The sequence below is a fragment of the Lygodium microphyllum genome, chromosome 12 (assembly GCF_053477565.2).
Source record: "Lygodium microphyllum isolate KBCC chromosome 12, Lygodium_microphyllum_v1.1.10, whole genome shotgun sequence".
Taxonomy (NCBI): domain Eukaryota; kingdom Viridiplantae; phylum Streptophyta; class Polypodiopsida; order Schizaeales; family Lygodiaceae; genus Lygodium; species Lygodium microphyllum.
Genome location: NC_141146.1, coordinates 87,873,901 through 87,899,376, shown reverse-complemented (window position 1 = coordinate 87,899,376; position 25,476 = coordinate 87,873,901).

Below are 25,476 nucleotides of genomic sequence, written 5' to 3'. Positions count from 1 at the left end.
GTGGTCCGATTCTGTCTGGTCCGAGTCTGGGACTCGGACGGCCTGGTCCGATTGTGAGTGGTCCGATTATGGACTCGTCCGAGTGTCCGAGTCGGACGGATTGGTCTGAGCGTCCGAGCGTCCGATTCTGAAAATCGGACTGGTTGGTTCGAGTGCCACGTGGCACGTCCGATCGGGCTGGTTCGATTCTGGGAATCGGACAAGGCTAGTCCGATTTTGGGACTCGGATGACCCGACTCCCGAACTCGGGTGGTCCGATTCTGGGAATCGGACCACAGCGAGTTGGTCCGAGTGCGTCGACGGGCGGACGCGATTTTCGCGCGTTTGACCCCTCCTCACTGTCTGGTGCACAAAATCACCACAGACTTTCTAAATTTGATTAGAGCACTTGTTGGAAAACATCAGACTCACCTGGAGCAGCACGAATCACCGATGCCTAGGAATCGGGGCAACGCTTCCTCGTCTTGTGAACCAGAAGTTCTCTCTCTCTCTCTCTCACACAAGGCAAACCAAGGAAATGAGGTCTGTCCTGGCCTCCCATGCCTCTTAAGGTCCTTTCTGAGCACTGCAGAACCTCACAGCTAGTTCCCTGTCCTTGTCTCACCCAGAACTTGAATCTGGTCCCCTGTTTCCCTATTTTAGCCTGTTATACAGCAACAGAAAACCCTGCTGTTTGCCTGTTTTTTTCTTCTTTTTCTTTGTTTTTTCCTACCCTAAATGCATCCAAATCACAAACTAAATACCTATACTACTCCATTCCACAACATAAATCACAGAAAGCAAGAAACCTACTTGCCAAGGAGATCGAATACCATCTTCAACCCCCTCGCTTCCTACCTATCTACCTCAAGCACCGGTTCGGGGGAAACCCCTTACTTTGATGCTCGATTCGAAGCGCGCAAGCGCTCAAGGCTTGAATCCATAGGTCCCGGCAACGGAACCAAAATGTGGGAGCTTTCACTCAACCGCCAAGACCCACGGACCGCTTATTGATTCAAGCGTTCCAAGCCGAGCACTAATGGCTACCTCTCACATAGCCGACGCGCCATGCATATCTACGGGTGTAGTGAGCTTACCTCCGTGCCGTTCGAGTTACCTCCTCTCCCGCACACTCTGGTAGCTCCACGATCCAAGTGCAAGCTTCAAGCAAGCTCCATCCTCAAGCTCCACGCTCCAAGCTCCATTGCCGCGAGCAAGACAAGAGAAGAGAAGAGAAGAGAAGAAGAGAGGAGACGATAGAGAGCTTCTCCTCCTTGGTCCCTCACCCTCACACACTCACTCCCTCACACTCTCACACTCCCTCTCTCAAGCACAAGCTCAAGCAAGCAAGAACAAAAAGAAGAAGAAGAAGAGGAGAGCTACTTTTGGCCACACACAAGAATGAGCTTCTCATTCACTTTTCAACTTTATATACAAAACCCTAAATCCCTTTTGGGCGGTCATCCCCTTTTTACATGGCCGGCCGTAGCCTAGGCCCTTTTTCCCATTGTCCTTCTATCTTCCTGGATTCCTTTCCACCGCCCGTCTACATTTACAAATTGCACGGATGAGAGCCTAGCGCTCTTTTACAAGATTTCAGGGTGCGCCTTTTTATTTTAAAATGTGCATTTCCCCTTTTGCCTTTGCCTTGGACTTTTAAGGTTGCCCTTGCACTTTTGGCCTTTTCTCCTTTTCTTTCTTCAGTCGGGCTACCTTTTTTTCGCCTTTGCCCTGCGTCTTTTCCACTTTCTTTTGCTTTCTTCGTGTTGGGGTTAACAGAGAGGGAGCAAGCTTGATAGGCTCTACATCTCTAATGAAGCATGGTGCCTAGTTGGAACTATTAATTACTTTCTTCCGGAAGATCTAATAGCCTATGCTCATTTGCCACCCAATGCTAGTTGTGTGCACATTGTGGCAACAATCAAGGTCCTCTCCCCTTTCATCTCAATGTCTCCTTCCTAGATGACAAGAGCTTTTTGGCCAAAATGACTTGAGCATGGGAGCAAGCTAGAGACCATCAAATCAATCGAGTACAACTAGCTGCACTACCAAGAGAGCATCATGGCAATCACTAAAGGATAATGAAATAAAGAAGGCATCGACCAAGAGGAAGATACAAGAGCTAGTAGCCAATGCATGCTTGGTGATTGTGAGAGCTTTAGGCAATCACCACAAAGATGAGGTCCTTCAACACTACCTCAGGAAGATCAAAGATTTTCTTGAATCCCTAGAAGAGGAATTAGTTAAGGTAGCAAAAATCCAATAAAGAGAACAGTGGGAATTTCTTGGAGATGGTCCTAATGTAGCATGATCATAGAAGAAGGATCAAATGATGAAGTGAATGAGAGCAAACTCTTTCAAGTATCAAATTTACCTATAGTTGAAAAGCCACATTTTTTTGAAGGATGTAGTCACTTCCATCAATTTCACCCAAGCCCTTCTTCTAGACAGCCCGTTCTCTCTTAACCCCAAAATCCTTTCTCATAATAGCTTCATAAACTAGGAATATCTTCAATCCATGATATTTTCAAGCATACTACTAATCCTTACTATAAATGAGTCCCATAGATTGTGTTTGAGTCAATCTTCAAGAAATAGGAGACTCATGGTAAGCTTTACTATGTATAATCACATGGCATAGTTGACAGAATCTAAGCAAGGAGTAAAGACTACACAACAAATATGAGAAGAATAGTGACTTTGTGAATTCCAAAGAAATACCCATGTGCTTCCACTGTGAAGCTTAGATGATGATCCAGATAGATGATAAGCAGATAGCTTAAGACTTGCTAATCCTTACTATAAATGAGTCCCGTAGATTGTGTTTGAGTCAATCTTCAAGAAACAGGAGGCTCATGGTAAGCTTTACTATGTATAATTACATGGCATAGCTAACAGAATCTGAGCAAGGAGTAGAGACTACAAAACAAATATGAGAAGAACAATGACTTTGTGAATTCCAAAGAAACACCCATGTGCTTCCACTATGAAGCTTAGATGATGATCCAGATAGATGATAAGCAGATAGCTTAAGACTTTCTAATCCTTACTATAAATGAGTCCTGTAGATTGTGTTTGAGTCAATCTTCAAGAAATAGGAGGCTCATGGTAAGCTTTACTATGTATAATTACATGGCATAGCTGACACAATCTGAGCAAGGAGTAGAGACTACACAACAAATATGAGAAGAACAATGACTTTGTGAATTCCAAAGAAACACCCATGCACTTCCACTGTGAAGCTTAGATGATGATCCAGATAGGTGATAAGCAGATAGCTTAAGACTTGCTAATCCTTACTATAAATGAGTCCCATAGATTGTGTTTGAGTCAATCTTCAAGAAATAGGAGGCTCATGGTAAGCTTTACTATGTATAATTACATGGCATAGCTAACAGAATCTAAGCAAGGAGTAGAGACTACACAACAGATATGAGAACAGTGGCTTTGTGAATTCCAAAGAAACACCCATGCGCTTCCACTGTGAATCTTAGATGATGATCCAGATAGATGATAAGCAGATAGCTTAAGACTTGCTAAAAGAATTGTGACCAGGTGAAAGATAGGTTGGTAATGGGTTGGGAGGGGTGTTCCTTCTATATCCCAGGAAGGTAGTTTGATCAGTATGTCTAACCATATTATGAACCCTCCTTAGTCAGCTAGGGAATATTCCATTTACCATCACTTCTCCCCTCTATCTCACAAGAATTGTGACTAGGTGAAAGATAGGTTGGAAATGGGTTGGGAGGGGTGTTCCTTCTATATCCTAGGAAGGTAGTCTAATCAGTATGTCTAACCATATTATGAACCCTCCTTAGTCAGCTAGGGAATATTCCATTTATCATCACTTCTCCCCTCTATCTCACAAGTCGAAGTGCCTCCACATGATCATTTGCTCCTCCAATTGGTTAGCCTATCATATCCACCTTGCAACTTCTCATCTTTCATCACCTATACCAGCGGGATTGACATCATATCCATGGGACCACAACTTTATGGGTTTTGGTATTGTTGAGTCAATTCTAAAATTGCTCCCTACACCACACTAATCTAAGTAATTAGGGACCCCTATTTTGTAGTTTGGGTCCACACATGGCTTCTTCTCATAAATGGGGCCTTACAACTTAGAGCACCATGGATCATTAGTGGCATCTTATGAGGGTGGGGTATTGAGCACACCTAACATCCTCTTCAATGTCCACTTGCAGGTGAACTATGTCCTCAGCCCAATGCTAAGTCTCTAAAGATGAATTTAAAGTAGATCCTTCGTAAGAGCTTTAGTGAAGATATTTTCTCCATTCTCCTTTATTGGACAATAGAAAAGCTCTACTATCTCATACTTGATCAAGCTACACACATAGTGATACTAGATCTCAATGTGTTTGGTGCATGTATGGAAAACTAGATATTTGGCAATGACGATGCAACTCTCATTGCCACATCTTATCACTGTTGGATCTTCATCATGTACTTTTATATCACATAGGATCCTTCTTAAACACAATATTAGTGAGTTTGGAATCTCCCAATTCCTAGTTTTTAAATACTAAAAAGGTAGCTCCTGGATAACATGCCCATAAGTTTCTCAAAACCATATGATGTGACCTATCATTAGAAAGCGCTTGAAAAATGGAATCTATTGATCTATAGAGCACTCGATTTGAAGTTATAGTGTTTAAGTTATAACAAATCCAAAGATTTGATCACTGTCCCAAACTTATGGGAAATTCCCATATTTCGCAATATGGTGTTCTTAACCATACTGCTTCACATGCAACAAAACTGCAAGAGGTTACCTATAAGAAATCATCTATATAATGTGTGTTCAAAGGATATTAAGAAATACCATTTCTGTATATGCTATAAGGTCTTCAAATGACCCCTTTTACTTTACTAAACTTACAGATTTTTTTAAAATTATATTGTGAAACTCCCTTTTGTAAATATAGTCTTGTAAATTTTACTAAATATAATAGTGTTTCTTTTGAACTCACATGATATCTTACATGTTCTATAAGGTTGACTCCTCGGGAGAAAAACAAGCTTTCTTATAATATACTTTGGTAGAAGACAAGGCCATTGTTGGTTACTTCTTATTGGTCCAAGAGAATATTCTTAAACCCAAAGAGAAATTATATCCAAAAATGACACCATAGTCAAGAGTTCCCTTGAAGTATTGAAGCACCCACTGCAACCTGACTTTCCAATGACTTTTTCACGGTTCTTTTGATGACCTACTTAAAATATCAATTGCAAAACAGATATCTAGCATAGTGTTGCATAAATAGATGAGATTGACAATCAATCTCCTGTACCTTCCAATGTCTACTAGTATTGATGCATCCTCAATGGACAACTTCACACATTGACCTCTATAAGTGTAGCTATCTCCTTATACTCAGATCATGCCAAATGCTTTTAAGACCTTCAATGCATACTTTTTCTAAGAGATGAAGATTTTGCCAAGTCTTGCTAAACTTCAATTCCCAAACAATAGTGCAACAAACCCAAGTCTATCATTTCAAACTTAGAGCTCAAAGCCTTTCAAGTCTGATGGATTACATCTTCATAGTCACATGTAATAAAAAGATTGTCCATATATACAACAATCATTGTAGACTTTTCAGTATCCTTGTAACATAGAAGTTAGCATTTGAGGCATATCTTTTAAAATTGAAGCTTGAAATAGATTTATCTATCCATTGCACCATGCTTTAAGAGCTTTTTCAACCCATATAATGTCTTCTTTAGCTTATAAACTTTGTTCTCAAAATGGGAAGCCTCAAACTCTGGTATCTAAGCCACATATGCCTTCTCTTTAAGGTCAGTATTTAGGAACACTGGTTTTACATACATTTGGTAAACTGGCCACTTCTTGTGAGTGGCCACTACAAGTACTATGCAAATAGTGGTCATTCTTACAATTGGAGCAAATGATTCCTAAAAATCTAATTGTTCAACCTTGAAAATTGTTGTGTAAGTAATTTGGATTTCCACTTTTCTAAGTTGCCATTTGCCTTGAACTTTACTTTCCATACCTACTTAGTGCCAATAATCTTCCTCTTTTCTGGTTGATCCACTAGCTCTAAGTATCATTCTTCATTGTGATGTCATACTCAACTTGCATAGCTGCTCTCCATGCTAGATCGATAAGTGCTTCTTCTAAGCGTAGTAGCTTCTTTACTTCTCTCATAATCTCAACCACATCAAGGCCATATTGAATATGTGAGGAGAAGCCTTCCTTTGCTCCTTTATTCTTTGATACCTCCTTGGTCCATCTGCATTTTCCTCAATAGTTGTAAGTATAGAATTACTACAATCATAGAGCCACATCAGCCATCACAGTAATGGCTCTTTTGGTGGTGTGATTATAGGTTGGCGAACTTTCTTCTCATCATTCAAGCATGATGATCCCTCCTCCTTGAGAGTAGGTACAACTCTTGGGATAGGTTCATAGTGGGCTACTTATTTGCTAGATGATAAATTGGAGAAACTTGTATTCTCCTCCTCCACTATATGTGGCAACTCCTTTAATGCCACATCATGGCTCGCTATGATCTTCTTTACCTCTTGGTTATATAAAATTTTAAGCCTTTCACTCATCTATATAACTCAATAAGATACATTTGGTACTTTTTTGTTCTAACTTATTTCTCTTATCCTTTGGAACATGTGCATAATATTCACATCAAAAATTTCTAATGTGCGAGATATATGGTTTCTTACCCGTCTAGCTCTTGTGAGTTGTTTTGCCCTTAAGAGCCTTTTTGTAACTCTAATTGAGAATATAGACTACATATCAACAACTTCCATCCAAAATTGTTTAAGCAATCGTTTTCCCTTAAGCATGCACCTTGCCATTTTCCAATGGTGCAATTTCAACTTTCAACAACACCGTTCTACTGAGGTGTATAAGACGTCGTCAATTGATGCTTAATTCATTTGTTCTTGCAAAAGTCATCAAATTCATTGAAGTTGAACTCACCACCACCATCTCTTCTTAATTTTTCACATTTCTCATTGTTTCATTCTCAACAAGTTTTAGCCATTCTTTAAACTTATCAAAATATAGGAGCCTTTGCTCTGTTCTTGCCTTCTTATGGAAATGACTTTATGTGTTGCTTGCCCATCATACAAGCTTCACATGGTTCCTTCATATTAGTTACAATAGGTAGGTGAGAAACCATATCTTGCTTATGCATCCCCTTTAACACTGTAAATCCAATGTGACCTAATCTTTCATGCCAAAGTTTAGTTGTCCCACATCAATGGTGGCTATAAGAGCACTTAGCTCATATAGATTGTTTCTTCATTCACCTTTCTTGACAACTTTCATAGCACTATCGAGAATTTCAACACCTATCTTGGTAAATTTCACATCATGACCAAGATTAGTTATGGAAGCAACTGAACATATTTATCTTAATCTCTAGAACTTATAATATATTTGAAATCTTTTTGAGCTCGCCATTTGCAATGATAAAGGAAATAGCAACTATGCCTTCACCAGGGCATTTTGCATTGTTTCCAACCATCATAGTGATGGATTCTTACAAAGGCTCTATAGAATTATACAAACATTTCTTGTTGATGATCATGTGACAAGAGACACCACTATCCAATGAGTCAGTGGTAGATACATCTTGCACTAAGGAACACACTTCCTTAATGGTCACCATGAATAACTCCAACTCTACTTCAGTTGGATTGGATATCTCCTTCCCTTTAGTTTTTAGGATACCATTCTTTTCATCTACCTTCTTCACATGACAATCTACAATTGGGTATCATTCTTCTTATAGTAGAAGCACTCTCCTTGAAACTTTTTTTTACCACCATTTTTCTTTTTGTCGCCTTTGCTAGAGGAATCATCATAAACTTCTATGTTGCTAGTTGATTCTTGAGGTTCTAAATCCTTATTTGATTTTGCATTTCTAATATCTCTCCTTCAATAAACTTCTTTGTTGCTAGTTGATTCTTGAGGTTCTAAATCCTTATTTGATTTTGTATTTTGTACTAACTCCTTACTACTTTCCAAGCCTCTAATGCCTTGGTTGTAAATGTTCAATCAAGGTCAAAATAGCTTGTAACTAAGACACATTATGCATTTATGTTCCTTCATTTCCAAGTCTGTAAAAGATTTTCATTTAGAGAAATAACACCATATTGGGGAATATGGGAATTTCCCATAAGTTGGGATATGTGGTCAAATCTTTGGATTTGTCGTAACTTGAATACTATAACTCCAAAACAAGTGCTCTATAGCTCAATAGATTCCATTTTTCAAGCGCTTCCTAATTTTTTTCAACAACTATCTTGTGTTCATCACAGTTCCCTAGAATCATTTTTCCTTAATCTTTCTAGTTGATAAGAAATTGAAATTTTTAAAGAGGGTTCAAATTGCAACAAACATGGCTTTTTTGCTACAAGACTAGTGTCAATGGCTACCTTGTTTAAAAGAGTAGACTATTAAAGAGAATGGCTCATAGGAAGAGGAAAATGCTTACATAGAGCTCCAATTGCTTACCTCATGATATAGGGAATCAATACAATGATTTATGATGATGAAGTAATACCAATGTCTTCAAAACTTGTCATCCAATTGATTGTCTTGCTTATTAGGGGTTCCCTAGTTATGAGAATATGACATGAAAGAAGGCTTAAGAAGGCTCCGTTATGACCAAAGATACGTCCTAGCAAGCAAGAAACAAGGCACAATGATGGTAGATAAGAATTTTGTGAAGAAGTTGAGTGCTACCATGTCTAGGGAGGAACAACACATTTTGCGCAATCTTGTTGAAGCTAAATGTTGAGTGAAAGCTCTTCAAAATGGTTGAGTATGGCCTCCAAATAGTGAGTAGAATCAAGCTAATGGAGGCATCAAGATTATAGATGCAAGGAGAAGAGCTATGAAGGCAAATCTGCCATGAAATCTTCATAGGAAAGCTTGAGAAGAAGAAAGAAGAGTTTGCTTCAAAAAGTAGATGATGTTTTAGTTGTCTCCAACTCCTGTGGTCTTTGTTTTGTCCCAAATGTCTTTAAAATGGCTCAACCTTGATGAGATCTACCAAATTTAATACATCCCTCTCACTTTTATCCGGATCTCTCTCAAATGCTTCAAAATAGTCACAACTAGGAGTATGAAAGCTTTGGCTAGTCAAGGCTATGCTTTGTGACCGAACTATGACTGTATCTATACCTTGTGTACCCATCTCCAATGCTTGCAACTAAAAAATGACTTGTAATAAACAATGTCACATCCAAAAATTCCATAGCAATGAATCATATTGATATGTTTCATATGGCTAGAAATAAAGGAGAAATACATGAAATGTTGGCTACATGATACATATCTCATGCAATGGTGGCCATGAGAGCTCGCACTCAATGGTGGTGGGAGGTGTAACCTCAAGAGCTCCGAGATGGAGATGTTCAAATGATCATACAAATATATGCAATGGCAAGATCCTGCCTTTTATATAGGAAGCCCTAACCTCTAGGATTTAATACAAAGGCTAACAAAGACTAGGACCAGATTGTTTTTATTACGCTTAACATCATTGTTTTTCATGTAGCCAACCATCACTATTAGCATCGCTAAAATCATCAAAATAAAGCAATTCTAATATCAATGCTATTAGCAATGGTTCTATCTCGAAGCTAATAGCTTGCATATAGCAATGATATGGGTATTCCTTTCCAAGACTAACTGGATCACTAAAGGTCGATGAAAAACCATGCATAAATTAGTATTTCTGGAATCAACAAATTATTCTTATGATGATGGCAAAACGGTTTGTGTGTAGGAAATACATAAGACAGGCAATTCGTTAATCCTATTCCTATCACTCTCCCATGAAAACATTATCTAGAGGCGGGTGTGTGACGTGTCCATGCGTGTTGTGAAGTGTCGCTACGTGGATGGTGGGCCCCTTCGTTGTTAAAAGCTCGTGAGTCATGATGTCCTCTCGGTGGCCGGCGGCAAGTCTTCCCCGACACGCCGCCTGCTCGAGGCTTTTTTTGCATATACAACAAACCTTTCACTCGAAATTTCGGAGGGATTTTACAGTCGAATTATATGTATTTGCCCTTTTTCTAATTAAATCTTTTGTAAAGCTGAAAGTTTTAGACCTTCAATTCCTTCTACTTTAAACCTCACATTTTCATGAACACTGGGATTGTGGTTGTTTTCCCTCAATCCCAGTGTTCTTGAAATAGACTCTAGCCATTTTCCCCCACATGCTCAAAAAAAGCCTAACTTTTTAGTGTTGTCCCCTTCCACCTACAAATCTTTGGAAGGGTACAATTTCGAGGACACTCGGGATACACCAAGCTTTTGACTCGAAGGACCATAATATAACTTAATTTTTACCGTGAAAGAGATTGGAAGGGTGCAATGCTTGGTTCAAGGAACTTTAGCTGTTTTCCTCCACATGCTCCAAAGAGGCTAGCTTTTTAGTGTGATCGACTCCCATTTCCAAATTTTGATATGTGTACAATCTCAAGGACACTTATGATCGCCCTCGAATAGCCCAAATGTTTAGCCTGGAGGGTCATACTGAAACTTGAATTTCAATATTACTTTTCATGCCTTCAAACTAATGAAAGAATGCATGCAAGCAATATATGAGAGAGAGATCCTCAAAATTTTGAAGGGATTTTTCAGTCAAATTATATATTTTTTCCATTTTATCACTAAAATTTTTGTGGTGTTGAAAGTTTTAAGCCTTCTACTTTAAATTTTGTACGTAGCTTTCAAAATTTTGCAATTCATTCTACATTAAACCTCGATTTTTCATGAACTAGGATTGTGGTTGTTTTCCCTCACATGCTCCAAACAAGCCTAGCTTTTTTAGTGTGGTCCCCTCCCACATGCAAACCTTGAGATGTATAAAATTGCAGGGATACTTTGGATAGATTGAGTTCTTAGTTTGAAGGGCCATATTAGAATCTTTCACTGTAAAATGGATTGGAATAGTACAATGCTTGGAAGGGACTCTTGCTTATTTTCCACATGTGTTTGAAAAAGGCTAGCTTTTAAGTGTCCAATACTAGAACTTGAATTTCACTATGAAAGACATTAAAAGGGTACAATGCTTGAAAGAGACTCTAGTTGTTTTCCCCCAGGTGCTAAAAAAAGCCTAACTTTTTAGTGTGGTCCCCTTCCACCACCTGCAAATCTTAAGATGTGTACAATTTCAAGGAGATTTGGGATAGACTAAGTTTTTAGTTTGAAGGGCCATATTATAACTTAAATTTCATTGCCGTGAAAAGAGACTGGAAGGGTACAATAATGCTTGGAAGGAACTTTGGCTATTTTTCTCCACATGCTCCAAAAAGGCTAGCTTTTTAGTGTGATCCACTCCCATTTGTAAATTTTGAGATGTGTACAATCTCAAGGACACTTATGATAGCCCTCGAATAGCCCAAATTTTTCGTTTGAAGGTTCATACTGAGACTTGAATTTCAATGTGAAAGAAAGCCGAATGACATAGTACATGGAAGGCTAATCTTATTTCTAGCCTTCTTTTGAAGAATTACCCCTCCTTTGAATGACATTACAACCTTCAAATTTGAGCCCTAACAATGACAATATTGGTATAAGTCTCATGCCTCCAATCTAAGAAGTAAACACATGTAGAGAATGCAAGGGGAGAGAGAGAGAGAGAGAGAGAGAGAGAGAAGCATTACTCGAAATAAAGTTTCTAAGCCATCACTTTTGAGAGAAAAGTCATTAGATAGCTAGTGTATATTTACATAAAAATATAAGTTGTTTACCCAAATCTATGACAATGAGGCCCAAGCTTAGTAACTTGCAAGGGTACATACTCTTATTATCTCAATTATATCCTTATTACTTTTCATGACTAAAGAATGCATGCAAGCAATATGAGAGAGAGAGAGAGAGAGAGAGACTCGTAACAAAGTTTTTGAGCCTTCACTTTTTTGAGAGAACTAATTAGAAAACTAGTGTATATTTACATTAAAATATAAGTTGTTTAGTTGGATCTATAACTATGAGGCCGCCCAAGCTTACTAACTTGCAAGGGTATACACTTTTATTATCTCTACTATACCCTTATTACTTTTCATGCCTTCAATCTAATAAATGAATGCGTGCAACCAATATGAGAGAGTGTGTGACTGAGTGAGAGAGAGAAAGAAAGAGATCCATTGCTCTAAAGAAAGTTTTTGAGCCTTCATTTTTTAGAGAGAAAAGTAATTAGATAACCATGGGTTAAACGAAGTTATTTACCCAAAATTTAAACTGTGATTCCCCAAATTTGATCTTAAAAATTAATATCTAATGCAATTATAGTTACGAATTGTCATTTTCAATAGGAAAGTTTTACACTAGAAACTTCAACTGTATGCAAAGTGCTATCGATTGGCCTATTAAACTTTTTTGTTGTCTAGCATGATCATTAGTAAACTAGACTTGATTATTATATTGAACTTGTTTATACATGAATGGTCATATAAACATCACTAAGGGAAACTACCCTATTGATGCATTGAATTTACAATCAAATTGAGTCCTTGGAAATACTAACATATGTAAACTTCCAAATTGCATTCTAAGATGGTATACTTTGGCCACATCCTTGGATATCACCATAGATATACTTAAATGGAATCCTTTGGTGATATTTGTGGACACATCATTGGTGCATTTACCATAGGCAGCATGATGTTACACATACAAGACATTTTTAAGATATATCTATAAAATGAAATTTTCTTTCCTTCATGAAAATGGACTAGATGTTAACTATAGTAGATTGGTAACTCCAAATTCAACTATTGGAGCAATAGCCAGCCCTTCTACAGGCATATATTTATACATTTGTTTTTTCTGGTATTTTATTGTTTAATGTTCATTAGCAAATCTTTATCCACTTCTCCATCCATGACCAATATTGATGTAACTAGTAAACTCTATCCTTTCTATGATCATGATTTTCTAATTTGACACCTATAAACACCATATTGGGAAATATGGGAATTTCACATAAGTTTGGGACACGTGGTCAAATCTTTGGATTTGTCATAACTTGAACACTATAACTCCAAATCCAGAGTTCTATAGCTCGATAGATTCCATTTTTCAAGCGCTTTCCAATGATAGGTCACATCATATGGTTTTTAGAAACTAATGGGCATGTTATCCAGGTGCCACCTTTTTTGTATTCAAAAAATGGGAATTAGGAGATTCCCAAAGTCACTAATATTGTGTTTATATCTGCCTATAAATAAAGGTATGACACAAGGCATGTGTTCCTCTGTGCAAGTGGATATGTATGGCTTAAATCAGAAGTTGACAAATTATTAGTGTTAAGATCTCCCTGAGTCTCCGCCAGTCATCTACGTCTAGCCACTCGGGCTTTGGGGGGCCCCACTCTTGAGTGCCTTGCATGCGTCCAATTGTTTGTGTGATATGTATGTACGCATATACTCCATCATCCACCTAGTGGAAAATCTCTCTCTCGCGGTAGGTACTGGAAACTCCTCATGCAAGGATGCTACTATATAGTCCTTGCTCCCCTTGGGTATGTTCTTCTAGTAGTCCAAGATGTTGTGTCGAAAAACTTGTTGGCACAACTCTCTCATGCGAGACATCACCCACCTCCCCTCATCATTCATGATTATAGTTCGTGTCCTGTCATCTATGAGGTATCCATACCCCACTGGGGTATGTCTAAGGTGTGTCCTTTCCCACCTACGACCATGCTCCTCCTGGGTATAACCAGGAGAACCCTGTATATTTGGTGTACCCACCAAGGTGGTATCTCTTGGAGTAGCACCCATAGGGATGCCACCTACAGCGGACAGCTAAGCAAAAGCTAGAGTCACTCGAGTAGATGTTCCCACAAGTGTGACAAACCCTATAGGTGATACGCCTCCACCAGAACGACAAGACGGAGACACTGTATCAATGCCTCCGCAACACCCACTTGAGCCACCCTCTCTCAAACTTATACGAGAGTGAGGAGTAGCACTTGTATCTCGAGCCACTCACAGTCTCACAACATCCACATCTCAGGCCCCAAAACCACTCCCTCCATCTGGGCCCAATCTGGAGCGTCAACCTCGTCTACTGAAAACTGAAGCATCAAAGCGTGCCAAAGTAGATCTAAGGAAACAGCCTGATGGTGTCCAGGAGACAACTCCTGATCCACCATATTTGTGAATTGAGCCATGTGATCTGGAGATATAGATGTGAATATCTCCTACAACTCCTCGTTGCTCATCCCTCGATTCATATTGCTCTTCAAATATTGTCAAAAGGTTACTTGCACAGACAGAAAATGATGTTGGGGGTTTGGATAGAAAATTACATGTTCAAAATCATATATAAGAGAGATTCAACATTTGTGATATATCTATGTCGTGAAATTTAAAAAAAAAACAGTTCATGCACCTATTCACAATAGGCCAACAAGACAAATGTGTCTGAAGATCCGTCCATCTTTTCTCGGAATCTATTTTGAGAAATCTAGATGGACCTCGCCGAATGGTTGCCTCGACTCCTTCCAATACCACTTCAAACCACTGCACATTGAATATGATCATGAAGAAGCTACGGTAATCCACTAAGATAACACTTTGCAAGTTTCGAAAATAATCCATCTCATCTATAACAGTGTTTGGATCTGTGGATTACTGTCGGCTCTCTTCCTCGAACTTTGCTATGACACCACAATCCATTGTGGAGCACATTTTGTCGATGCGCTTGATGCGAAAATATCACCTGCACGACCAAGCCACACTGTATATTTTGTACTATAGATTGAAATGGTTAGATTAGTTATCACATATAAAATCTAGATATAACAACTTATAAAACATGTGATCACCTTTGGACTACATCCCCTTGAGAATTCCCACTTCTTAGTAGAGACTTCCACCCCTTCGCGAGAAGTTGCGATCAAAGCTCCATGTAACCATCGCATAGACATCAACCACGGCATCTCCTCCATGCCCTCAGGATATCAAATCAGTCGATGGTGCATATTGCATCGAAATTTTGATCATGCTTATTTCCAATCTTTCCTGGCTTGCTCATACCTTAGCGAGCCACGTCTCCATGGATGCATGGTGCAACATACAAAAATGATTCACTTTCTCCTCCATTGCAGCATCCATCCTTTTTTCTATCCCATTTCCAACCACCATATCTCCGGTAAGCCTATCATCATCCTTTAGGGACCATAGCATAATGTTGTGTGAATCTATGCGTTCGTAGCCACAGTGAAATATGTACTAATGCCTTCGACACCAGCCAACCTTCAGCCATCAATCTTCAACCATGCTACCTTCTAGCCAAGCTCATTGTCACACAAAGCCTTTCAGGGTTTTCATGAAGTGCTCCAAGAAGAACATCCAGCACGTATGGATAGGTCATGCAATCTCTACTTCATCTATAAGATGCACTAGAAGGTGGGTTTGTATCGTGAGCATGCTGGTGGGGGCCTGTATTGCTCAAAGAGATAGGTCATCTCCACTACTCCCTGCCTTGCGAATTCAATAGAGGACGTCTTGATCTCCTTCTATGAGATCTACTGTACTAAATTCAAAAATTTGTAAATTGCCCTACATATTTCTGGAGTGAGGCATCATGCGATTGCGATCAATAATACAAACTATCACAAATAAAGAAGCATTATGAATACCAACTAGACACTAAATAGCAAAATACGTAAGCCACTTACAATCGAGGGGCATGTACAAACCTGACATATCTTATGCTAATCATGGGTTTTTAGCCCTGATAGTTGGTCATCTTTAGAAAAAGAAGATCTAAGGGAACGCATCATACCCATCTAGGTGTGGATAGACCTGATAATTTTCTTTGCAATGCGCTCTTCTTTAGTGGACAGAACCCAAGGAGTGCGAGGTAGTTGCAAGCGACCATCAGTGCTTGACTGTGGCCAAAGCATCTCCATCTTGCCTACCTCCAAATCCATTCGTGCCCCTACAATGTTTCTCTTTCCTGGGGGTCCAATACAACAACTCATAGAAAATCAAGAACTGTCTCATTCCATTTGGATGTGACTCCATGTGGATCATTTTCAACTCGTATCAGCTTTGGGTGTTCATTCATGTTGAAGATCATCCAAGAAAACCTTCCCTCAGTTCATGAACCTTTGGCAATGAGAAAGCAGTGTGTCCTTGATATACCATCTTCTTTATGGTTCATGACCTTCGCGAGTCTATACTGTGGCCCACACAATGGACATGCATGATAACTTGAGGTAACCAGACTTGTCCCAACACCCCTATTTAGTTAACAAAAACTTGAACGAGCTATGTTAGATATCACCAACGATGAGAATAGAAGCCCACTTACCTAAGCACTCCTTGAATCCCAAAAAGTCATGCATGGTCCGCATGAGAATGGCTCGTATATTGACAGACCGTCAACCATCGTGCTTGCTCATATCTTCCACGATATTCCCCTCCTCCCACAAAAACTTGAGCTCATTAAGTAATGGATGAAGATATACGTCCATATTCATGACTTTGTAGCATCCAAGAATGAGCAAGCTAAGGATAAGGTGTCCTTTCTTCATAGAAAGCCATGTCGGGATGTTATAGTTATCAAGGACTACAAGCCACGTACTGTAAGAAGTTGAGCGGAGACCAAATGGGTTCACACCATCCATAGCAAGACCGAGCCGAAGATTCCTTGGCTCTCATGCAAATCTTGGAAAGGTAGAGCTAATGTAGCTGCATGTACGTGAATTCATTGGACTCCATGTATGGATCTATTCAGCACATGCCATGTTGTCAAGCTCACCATGCCCGACGCACGAAACATGTGACGTATACGCGGGATAAGTGGAAAGTGTCTAAGAACTTTCTGAGGGATGGTTTGGCCTTGCAAGTCCTATTGATACTTGTGAGCACCACACTTTGGACATGTCTCCATAGACCCATACTCTCCTCAAAACAAGACACAATCATTGACACACGAATGGATACTGTTGTAGTCCATACCAAGCTTTCGTAAAACATGTCGCGCATCATCACAAGACTCGTCATGGTATGGAGCCCCGAGAGGAACACCAAGGAAAAGGGAATTCTCTTGCAAGAAAATCTATCTTGTAACATCAACAAGCTTGTTTATCATGTTTTATATGATCACAGTGAAGAAAAGAACACCAGGCACAACAAATCTTCATGCAGCATCATGTAAATCTCCCACGGTTTTTAATAGAATCAACCATATTCTTCAACATCCTCATAGAATCCATCAATGAAACAAAAAAAAAACAAAGAAGTACACCATCTTTGAATGGAAATACATCACATAGTATTCATCTTCAATATCTTCATAGTCTTCTCTCTCAATCTCTCATATACAATCACTCTGTTTCAATAGAATTGGCTATCTCTGACTCTCTCTCTCACACTCCATCAATAATACATCATATCCTCACTACAATCTCTCAAAATTACTCTCAATAATCACTCTTAGGTCGTGGATACCCCTCCCAAGAGGTATGTCTGATATGAAAGGTCACCAGAGCCACTACAGTGTCTCTTCACAGCTCACTACTGTCACTTCACTCTAGTCTTCTCTTGAGTCTTCAGCAGCTACTTCTTCCACTTCTTTCAGCTCTTTTGCACTTGTATTCACATTTTTCCAAGGCTAGAAAACTTTCCCCAAAATCACACATACATTCCACAGAACACTTACAGAACAGTCTACAGAACAGTACCAGAACAGCTACAGTACAGAGACAGAACAGAAACAGAACAGAAGCAGAAGCTCTACAGAAGACCTACAGAAGGTTACAGAAGGTCATCAAAACTACATAACTCACTCTCAAACCATTTCAAACTCTCACAAAACATTCACTAAACTTTCACAATATCTCATTCTTCATCAATCAATACTCCATCCCTCCTTACAGAAGACAATCAGATAAAAAAACAGACCAAAACAGAACAAAACAGAAGGTATACAGAACCAATCAGAACCTATCAAAACATCACAGAACCATCAACAAACATCATGATCTTCCAAAACACAATCAATATCATCCAAAACCCTCTCAATCCACTTCCTAATCAATCAATCATCCCTTAAAATCAACCATTCAGCTCTCAAAAACAACAAAAATCAGCCAAAAAACAAGTCATTTCAACACTCAACATATCCCCACACTTAATAAGGAAGCGTCCTCGCGACCCAGGAAAAAGGGAATACAAGTTCATAGAAAAGCTTCACTTTGATCTTCAATATCTTCTCACAAAGAATCCATCCACCACGACCCCAACTCATAACCTGTTTCTGATATAAAAATACAAAGAAATGAAAACTCTTTCACACATTAACACCTCTTATCAAACTAAAAATCATCACAAATTTGTAAAGGATATAAGAGTTTGCTTCTTCTTCATCATCTTCATCTGCTTCAACTCTCCAACCACGACCCCATCTCGACAAATCTCCAAAACTGAGGTTGGTTAGTGACTGACTTAGGTTAGTTAGGTACTAACCTAGGTTAGTGGGAGGTGGGAGGTGGAAGGGAGGGGAGGTGGAGGTGGCACTGGCGGCGGGCAGTGGACTGGACGGCGACGGCGAGCGTTCCGAGCGATCGTGGCGGCGGCAGCGATCGTGGCGCTGCGACGGCGGCGACGACGGGGCCGGGCGGCGGACGACGGCGACGATGCTGGGTCGCGAGGAGGCGACGGCACTGGGTAAGAGAAGAAGGAGGTGGGGGTGCAGGAGGGAGTAGAAGGCGGGGTGGGGGGAAGTATGGAGGCGAAGGAGGAGGGAGGAGGAGGCGAACTGGGGGGAGGAGAAGGAATGGGGGAGGCGATGGAGGGCGGAGACAGGAGGTGGAGGGAGAAGGAAGGAGGAAGAAGGATTGGGGAGGGCGCAGAGAGGAGAAGGAGGAGAGGGAGAGGAGGAGGAGTGGGAGGAGAGGGAGAAGAGAAGAGTGGGAGGAGAAGGAGGAGAGGGAAGTGGAGATGGAGAAGGCGCAGAGAGAGAGAGAGAGAGAGAGAGAGAGCGGGAGGAGATGGAGAAGGAAGGGAGGAGGGAGTCGGCACGAGAGAAGGGAGAGGGAAGGTGGAGATGGAGGGAGAAGAGAGAGGTGGTCGTGCACGCACAGAGAGAGAGAGAGAGAGAGAGAAGCAAGAAAAAGAGAGAGAAGAGAGGAGAAGGTGGTTGAGAGTCAGGGGGGAAAGGGTGTCCGTTGGTTGGGTTATTATTATTATTATTATTATTATAATTTTTTTTTAAAATAAAAGGTGGGCGGGCAGGGGTAAGGGAGGATGGGCGGGGTCAAGAGGGGGCGGATCCCCGTCCCGCGCACGTGCGCGGGGTGGGGTAAAAAAATTTGCCGTGACGGGATTGAAACGACGCGGGGATGACGGTACGGGGTACGCGGACACGACTGGGGCGCGTGGAGACGCGTTAAATCGAAAACGGCCGCGTTCACGCGCAAAACGGGCGCGAGAAAAAACGTAAAAATAAAGAAAAATTAATAACTCCCAATCTGGATGTCAAAACGAAATATCGTAAAAACGAAAAGTGGGCAGGACGACAGGGGGGAAACAAGAAAAATACGGGACGGGGGTTCCGGGAGGGGTAAAGGGCAGTCACGTGCAAAAAACACAAAAAACGAACCAAAAACGCAATTTAAAAATTAAGATCGAAAGATCCGTGCATCGGAATGAAGTGCGGAAAAAAGGAAAACTGTACAAAAAGATGTGCCCGACAATCCGATCATGTCAAAACATAATTCCGACTGAGGTAAGACGCGTTCACATGGGAAAAACCCAAAAAACAAACCCGAAAATGGGATCGGAAATTAATATCGGACGAACCGTTCACCGGAATGACATGCAGTAAGAAGAAAAAATGTCCGCAGGAAGGAGTGGCACAGGGTTATCACGTTAAAACGCAGTTCCGACAGAAGTAGGAGGGGTTCACATGTGAAAAACTCCAAAAATACTCCCGAAAAGTCATTTAAAAATTAATAAGTAAAAATCCAGAAGTAAAAAAAGGGTAGAGGAAAAAGGAAAAAGGTAGGGGAAGGCACAGGGGACACGGTTGTCAAATCAAATTGGAATTCCGATGCCAATAGGGCAAGTTCACATGGAAAAATGTCAAAAATACACACGAAAAAGTCTTAAAAACCCGAAAAATTAATAACGGTCAAACCATGTATCAGAATGATGCAGAATAAAAAGGAAAAATCTCAGGGGAAAAGCTTTGGTCAGGATTATGACGTCAAATCACGGTTTCGAAGCAAGAAAAGCGCGTTCACATGGAAAACCGTCTAAATTGCGTAAAATGCTTCAAAGATTAATAACTCAAAAACCGTGCACCGGAACAGGGGTAGGTAAAAAGGAAAAATGGACCGTTCAATGGGAGGAACAGGGCTATAAGGTTGGATTTGGATTTAAGTGAACGTAGGGTGCATTCACATAGAAGGACCGCAAAATCAGGGAATGAAGGAAAACTGCAAGGAAATAGCCCCAAGGGTGGGTGGAACATAACCGGGTGGGTGGGAGGGAACCCCATTAGGATAAAAGCCAGTCATGGTATACATGCATGAGCAAGATAAGGCATATGCAGATGAGTATGCAATGTAGACGCGCAGGGACACGTCCCCACACTTAAGACCTTAACGGATAGGGTTATCCGAACAATAGGGACCTAGGACCACGCCACAGACCATCCACTAACTTCCCCACACTTAAAACATGAACATCACTAAGAAACAGAAGTAGGGTTAGAAAAACTTGGCCCATTTCGTCAAGAATCAAGGTTGAGTGTCGACGGCACGTCCAGAGTTGTTGTCGGCGCTAGAGGGACCAAGGCATCTTCTTGGCACACGTTCGTCATGGCAGGGACCACGCAGCAGCACCCAGGGAGGTAGCTGATGGAAGGAATCGCAGGAAATTCGTTGTCGATGATGAGGGATATTGCACTCAACTCACAGTCACTCAATTTGGAATGAAGGAACAGTCACTCGCCCCATGACTAATATCACTCGAGAAAGAATGATTAAAACCCATATCTCATACCCGGTTGAGGAATCGACAAGGGGGAATGGTGTAGAAGGAGTATGCCAGGGTGCACAGTTAATGGTGCATTAGTGCGTCCAACCCGTCTGACATAAGTGCAAGGAGGAAGGCAAGGGAGCCTTATGGTGCAGTGCACAGAACATGGTGATGTGTCTTGTGTTGATGGTAAAGACCCATCCCGTGGGTGCATAGGGAAACGGGAACATACCTGACTCCAAGTGTCGTAACGTCCCTCAATCTCACCTCTCGGTAAATGATTGAAGAAACTCCAGTCACACTCAACCCACCCTCTGTCTCACTCTCGATGGATAGATACAAGAGGGTAGCCTTTTCCTGAAACCCATTAATGTAATCCTCACAATCACTTGTGCAAAGGGTGTATGCCTTGTGCGCATTTGATGGTGCAACTGTGCATCCCGCCCTGTGCCGGCATACGGTGCGAGAATGAAGGCCAGGGAGCCTTATGGTGCAGTGCACAGAAACAAATTGTGCTTTATGCTTTGAGAGGCCCATCCCGTGCGTGCACACTTCATTCACACTTCTCACCTCTCATTTGATTGGAAGGGAAAAGACTGGTCTCTCGCCCCACCCTCCGTCTCACTCTCTGTTGATAGATACAGAGGGCAACCATACTCACGTCCCCATCTGGTTAGGATGAAAGCTCACATCACTCAATTGTTTGTCGATGAAGATCGCGTCACCAGTTGTTGAAGAGGCATACCCAGGGAGGTAGCCATCAAATTCGAACATTGTGTTGGATAGGAACATGTCATCTGCTAGAGGACAGTTAGTCACTTTGCAGAAAGACCCAAGACACAGCGTACCAAGGGAGGCAGCTTCGGAGTTAGATCCGAGGGATATCAATCAATGAATCCACTTTTTGGATTGCTGGGTGTTATCACCTTTTCCACAGCCAGCTTCTCGCCCAAGGGTGTTTACCACCTTTTCTTGGAACGAGGCCTGCTATGACAGGGAATTGCTTCCTTTTCTCTCATAACAGATTTGTTTTGTTTTTTTTTTTTTCCTGTCTTCTGTTTTTTTCTTTTCTTTTTCTTATTTTTCCCCATTCCCGAGGGTGTTTCCACCTTTTCTCAAAGAATAGGTCGGCATGACAGGGACCTAAGTCCTTTTCTCCCATGACCGATATATTTTGTTTTTTTTTTCCTTCTTTTTTTTTTCTCTTCATATTGAACAAGGAAATGGTAGAAAAACCATATGTCAAGACCAACCTCTCCACTGATGCTGGTGGAAAATAGAGGATAAGAGATCAAGGCTGGAAGGGGGATTTGAGGGGACAGAGGGTTGCGTCCACTTCATCAGGAGTGTTTGAAGAACGGCTATCAGAAGTAGCATCATAACAAGTACAGTGCCGCGCCAATGAGGGAAAAGATCAAGTGACCGTAATTGTCAAGATCCCCAAGGAGGGAAGTACTTCTTCAGGCGATATCCATTGATCAGAAAGGGATCATCAGAGGCATCAACGGTCTGCACTTGGACAGAGCCATTAGGGTTGACTGCAAGTACCTTATAGGGGCCCATCCACCGCTGTTGGAGCTTGCCAGGAAACTTGCCAAAGCGTGAATCATAGGCTAGGACCAAATCACCTTCTTTGAACTCCTTGTGCTTGATGAAACTGTCATGGTAAGCCTTACGTCGAGCTTGCGTGGCTTCCATGCACTGTAGAGCCATCCTACGAATTTCATCCAAACATTCCAAGTGCAGGAGACGGCGTTGCAGTGAATCAGCATCCCCCAAACGCTCTTTGATAGCTACTCTCAAAGAGGGTAGCTCCAGTTCAACAGGAAAAACTGCTTCTGTACCATACACCAACTGGAAAGGTGTTTGTCCCGTTGCTGCTTTATGGGAGGTTCTGTACGCCCAGGGGGCCTCTGTAAGTCGATCATCCCAATCACGACGATGTGCGGCAATCGTCCTTGTCAGAATCGAGCAAAGGATGCGATTGGTGACTTCGACTTTGCCATTGGCTCTGGGGTAATAGGGAGTAGACTTGCGATGGCGGATCTTATACAACTCTGTCAACTCTTCCATGACTTTGTTAAGGAAATGAGTGCCTCTGTCACTTACCAGCTCTAAGGGACTGCCAAAACGGGTGATAATATTCTCGTACATGAACAGGGCCACGCTGTTACCATCGTCCCGCTTGAGGGCTTTAGCTTCACACCACTTGGTGACATAATCCGTACATACGAGGATGTATCTATTCTGCTTCCTTCTGGTAGGAGGATCGATTGGACCTACGAAGTCGATGCCCCACTTCTCGAACGGCTTCAACGGAAGGATAGGTTGCAGCGGCATGGCACTTGTCTTCGTGGGTTTCCCCATTCTTTGACAAGCATCACATCTTTTACAGTAATCATAGGAATCTTTGTGAATGGTAGGCCACCAATATCCTGCTAGCAGAGCCTTCCGGGCCGTAGCTTCTCCTACAAAGTGACCTCCACATGGCTCGTCGTGGCAAGCCTTCAGAACAATCCAAATCTCTTCTCCTGCAACACATCTTCGGAGCACTTCATCTTTGCCCTTCTTGTATAGTGCACCACCGAGCAGAGTGTAGGGGGCTGAGTCTAGCATGAGCTTCTTCCTTTCCCGACTAGAAATACCAGGAGGGTATTGTTGGGTTGCCAGCAAATTGGCAATGTCTGCATACCAGGGAGTTACAGTTTCTACCAAGAATAGGGAAGCATCAGGGAGGTCTGGATCATCTCGTTCCTCGTCTACAGTTTGTGGGATACGCGACAGATGATCAGCCAGAACATGGGAACGACCAGGCTTAGTAATCACCTCAAAGTCGAACTCCTGGAATAAAAGGAGCCATCTCATCATTCGTCCTTTCACATCTGCTTTGTTCATTAAGAAGGACAGGGCCTCATGATCCACATAAAATTTAAAGTGGGTAGATAGGAGGTAATGGCGAAACTTCTCCAGGGCAAACACCATTGCCAAGCACTCCAGCTCTGTCACTGTATAGTTCTGTTCCCTATCAGTGACTTTTCGGCTTGCATAATAGATCGGTTGATTCAACTTCGAGGAGCCCTTCTGGCAGAGGACAGCACCTAAGCCTTCAATTGATGCATCAGTGTGTACGTGGAACTCTTTCGTCCAATCAGGAGGTTGCAGGATGGGTGCCTCTATCAGACACTGCTTCAGAGTGTGGAAGGCTTTGTCACATTCTTCTGTCCAAGTAAACTCTGCATCTTTCCTCAGGAGCTTGTGCAAGGAGGTTGCCTTTGTCGCAAAATGGGCTATGAACCTTCTGTAGTAACCCACATGGCCTAGGAATCCCCTCAACTGTTTGAGGTTGGTGGGTGCTGCCAGAGCTGCAATCTTTTCGATCTTTGCAGGGTCTGTTGATATCCCTTGTGCAGAGACAATGTGGCCCAACAGGACTCCAGAAGAGACCCCAAAGATGCATTTGTCGGGGTTGAGGGAAATCCCATACTCCCGGCATCGGTCAAAGCATTGTTCCAAATGTCCCCAGTGCTCACTGATCAAACTATAGACACAGAAGTCATCCAAATATACCTCAATAAAGTCGTGCAGATGATTTTGAAATGCGGCCATCATGACTCGTTGGAAAGTAGCAGGGGCATTGCAGAGCCCAAATGGCATCACTCTGTAAGCGTAGGTCCCCCATTCTGTGGTGAAGGTTGTTTTGGACTGGTCTTCTTCTGCGATCTGCACTTGGTTGTATCCGCTGAATCCATCCAGAAGAGAATAAAGTTCATGTCCTGCCACTGTGTCCAACAGTTGGTCTGTGAAAGGGATTGGAAAGTGATCCTTCTTTGTCTTGGAATTAAGCTTTCGGAAATCCACACATATTCGCAATTTGCCATTCTTCTTGGGTACAACCACGATGGGTGAAACCCATTCACTATTTGCCACTGGATAGATGAACTCGGCTTCCAGAAGCTTCAGCAGCTCTGCTTTCACCAATGTGGAATAATTCGGGTTCATTCGCCTCTGGCGTTGCCGTACTTGCTTGGCATCAAGCTCCAAGTCAATATGATGTTGACATATTGTGGGATCAATCCCCTTTAGGTCTTTGTAAGACCATGCAAACACGTCCAAATTTTCTTTCAACAAGTTGTACAAGGTTGACAACTCCTCTTCTGGGAGACTACTACCCACCTTCAAGTGGCGTTCAGTGCCTTCTAAATCCACAAAGGTTAACTGCCTTTCACCTTCTACTTCACGGATGAAGGTCCCGCGGACTGCTTCTGGATACAGATCCGACTCCTTCAAGGGAGTGATGTCCTCTTCTGATGTCCCACTAGAACCAACTTCTTCTTTTGGTGGAGACTTAGGTTGCTCATTAAGATGTTGGAATGGGATTAAAGCCGTTCCGGGTTTGGTTTCAAGATTAATTACCTCTTGGCTTGAAGACTCATCTTCTGATGATACATCCAGGAACGTCACATAACAGGG